We start from the raw sequence: 3,945 nt of genomic DNA, 5'->3' as shown, positions 1-3,945 counted from the left end.
ATTCATCTTGGGACTTGAGACCAAGTCTATCCCTTTTGTGCATACGAACCATAGTGTTGGGTGTCCAAAGCAGAACGCTATGAAGCGAAAAGAGGGTGTCTGAGTGGGAAAGTTCCCCCCTGAGAAGTGAGAAACTTTTGCAAACTGAAGGACCAATTGTAACCATTTGGTACTATTATCATTGTGTATAATTTTAGTTTGAAAAATCCGAAAATGGGTTAAATGAAGGCCCAAATTGAAGCCATTCGTGACAATTTTTCATTATTGTTGTATAAATTATTGCTTTAAACATATAGCGTTGGGTGTCCAAAGCAGAAGCAGAAGCAAAAAGAGGGATTTGTTTATCTATACAAAGGGCGGTTGGAAAATTTTGCAAACTGAAGGTCATTTGGTGCATCATTTTTACATTTTCTTCCAGTGTCTACAATAGAGAAAATAATGATTAATATATTCACCAAGATATAACACACAGCACACTGCATTATGGGTTTGATTAGGGAGGGCCAGCCCGATCGAAAAAATGTGTGTGGAAGCGATCCGCTGCCGTTGGTGTTCTGGGTGGTATAGGTGTTTGTAATTATTAAACGCTACTTACCTCAAGGGCAGGTTGATCTAATCTCATCGATGGTAAAATACAGCAAGAATTTAGTAGATACAACGAAGAAAAGAAAGGAAAGAAGACAAATATCCTTTATGATTTACATGTTGTAAGAAAAAAGACATAGAAACTTATTATTGTCTAATGTGTATTATTTCAAGTGCTTATTGTATTGTGTGTGAACATTGTAAATCCATATAGATTGGTAGAAAGCTTTTATTGGGATGTTGTATGCAGATGATACTATATAGTTTGCTGAAAGACTTAGTAAAAAAAAGAATACTTCAGAGCAAAACAACTTACTTTTTAAAGTAATAAACTTAATATAATATAGGTTAAAACTATAGCCTGCATGCCCGTCCACGGACTCTCGAAAAACACCGTAAACAAAATATTCTATAAACTTTGATACCACCTTACGCATGTTCATGACAATAATAATATTTCTTACCTCCTCCTTTTCCAGCTGATTGGTAATTATAGGTATCTGCTTTTTGGTTTGGGGCCTAAAAAGAAATGGATAAAAGTAATAAAGGGGTCAAAGGGTCAAAACATGTCAAACCGTATTCAATTCATTAATCAGGAAGAGGGTGGTGTTGTTGGTGGTGTTGATGTTGTGGGGATGGTGGAGGTGGTGGTGGGGATGCTGCTGTTGTTGTTAGCTGCTGTTGGTTGTGATGGGGTGTTGTTGTTGTTAGCGGGGTGTTGGTGGTGTTGGTGTTGTTGTTAGTGGTGTTGGTGTTGTTGTTATGGTGGGGGTGTTGGTGTTGGTGTTGTTGTTAGTGGTGAGGGTGTTGGTGGTGGGGTTGGTGTTGTTGTTAGTGATGTGGGTGTTGGTGTTATTGGTGTTGTTGTTAATGGTGAGGTGGTGGTGTTAGTGTTGTTGGTGGTGTTGGTGTTGTTGTTAGTGGTGAGGGTGTTGGTGGTGTTGTTAGTGGTGGGTGTTGATGTTGTTGTTAGTGGTGGGGGTGTTGGTGTTGTTGTTAGTGGTGTTGGTGTTGTTGTTGTTAGTGGTGATGGTGTTGTTGTTAGTAGTGGGGGTGGTGATGTTGGTGTTGTTGTTAGTGGTGAGGGTGTTGGTGATGGGTTGGTGTTGTTGTTATAGTGATGGGGGTGTTGGTGTTATTGGTGTTGTTGTTAATGGTGGGGTGTTGGTGTTGTTGGTGTTAGTGGTGTTGGTGTTGTTGTTAGTGGTGAGGGTGTTGGTGATGGGTTGGTGTTGTTGTTAGTGATGGGGTGTTGGTGTTGTTGGTGTTAGTGTTGTTGTTAGTGGTAGGGTGTTGGTGTTGTTGTTAGTGGTGGGTGGGGTGTTATTGGTGTTGTTGTTAATGGTGGGGTGTTGATGTTGTTGGTGTTAGTGTTGTTGTTAGTGGTGGTGGTGAGGGTGTTGGTGAGGGGACAGGTAAATGGCGAGTTAAGAATGGGCGAGTTAGATGAAAAGCGAGTTAGATTGGCGAGTTACCCCCTGCAGAGATTAAAGAGTGACCCCTGCTGAGAATACAACAAGTCCCATCGGCGAGTTAAGATTTACAACAAGTCCTGCCGGCGAGTTACGACAAGTCCCATAAGCGAGTTAAGATTTTTACGGCAAGTCCAGCCGGCGAGTTAGGATTTTTACGGCAAGTCCCGCCGGCGAGTTACGACAAGTCCCATTGGCGAGTTAAGATTTTTACAGCAAGTCCCATTGGTGAGTTATGATTTCAAATACCAAATGCTTTATATATATTTAATTCTCACCATCTGTTGTTGTCTGCCATTTGTCACATGCTGGCTGGGTAATTAATGATGGTTCAGGGCACTTATGTTCAGGGTAATGTATTGGGTAACCTTGGAGCAAATAATAATTTTAAGCAGGAACCACTTGTCAGAGAGGCCCAGCAATGTAATAAATATATCAATTAACAGATCTGCAAGTATGGTGAGAGTAGCTTGGTATGTAGTACATGGATAATTAATTAATATTATAATATTACAAGGTAAAACATTGCTTTCCAAATTGAAGACTTCATAAGAAAAACCTACATCAAGTCCTACATGTAACTCGCCAATGGGACTTTATGGTGTTGCTGTAACTCACCGGTGGGACTTGACGGCATTGCTGTAACTCGCTTAGAGGACTTGATGGTGTTGTCGTAACTCGCTTGCAGGACTTGATGGTGTTGTCGTAACTCGCTTGCAGGACTTGATGGCGTTGTCGTAACTCGCTTGCAGGACTTGATGGCGTTGTCGTAACTCACTTGCAGGACTTGATGGTGTTGTCGTAACTCGCCGGTGGAACTTGTTGGTGTTGTCGTAACTCGCCTTTAATAGCTTACTTTGTGGGGGGTAATTGACAAAAAACCTAATCTCTGTGGTGGGTAACTCGCCTTTTTAACTCGCTTTTCTTTAACTCGCCTTTTTTTTTAACTCGCCTAGTTACAGCTCCCACAAGCGAGTTACAACAACACCATCAAGTCCTGCAAGCGAGTTACGACAACACCATCAAGTCCTGCAAGCGAGTTACAGCAACACCATCAAGTCCCATTGGCGAGTTACATGTAGGACTTGATGTAGGTTTTTCCTGTGAGGTCTTCAATTTGGAAAGTAATGCTTTACCTTGTAATAATATTAATTAATTATCCATACTTGCAGATCTGTTATTTGTTACATTGCTGGGCCTCTTTGACAAGTGGTTCCTGCTTAAAATTATTATTTGCTCCAAGGTTACCCAATACATTACCCTGAACTTAGGCTGGCATTTTCGGGCGGGCTCGCAGGTACCCGCCCGAGATTACATTACTCGGGTGCACCCGAAAAACACGGTTTTGTAGTGTCCCTGGACCTAGACCTAAATGCTAGGATCATTCATGGTTGACCTAAAAAAAAAATTAAAACACATTTTGCACGATGTTTTTCAATATGAAAATTGATACTTTGTTTTCATGTCATACTGTATTAATGATATCAAAATGCATTCAAATTACCCGAAAATGCCAGGCCTACCCTGAACATAGGTGCCCTGAACCATCATTAATTACCCAGCATGTGATAATTAGCCTTCTTGACTTGACAAATGGCCGACAACAACAGATGGTGAGAATTAAATATAAAGCATTTGAGATTTGAAATTATAACTCGCCAACGGGACTTGCGGTAAAAATCTTAACTCGCTTATTGGACTTGCCGTAACTCGCCGTCGGGACTTGTTGTAATTCTTAACTCGCCAATGGGACTTGTCGTAACTCGCCGGCGGGACTTGCCGTAAAAATCCTAACTCGCCGGCGGGACTTGCCGTAAAAATCTTAACTCGCTTATGGGACTTGTCGTAACTCGCCGGCAGGACTTGTTGTAAATCTTAACTCACCGAT

Source organism: Amphiura filiformis, chromosome 17 (genome assembly GCF_039555335.1).
Source record: "Amphiura filiformis chromosome 17, Afil_fr2py, whole genome shotgun sequence".
Lineage (NCBI taxonomy): Eukaryota > Metazoa > Echinodermata > Ophiuroidea > Amphilepidida > Amphiuridae > Amphiura > Amphiura filiformis.
This window is presented reverse-complemented; position numbering follows the sequence as displayed.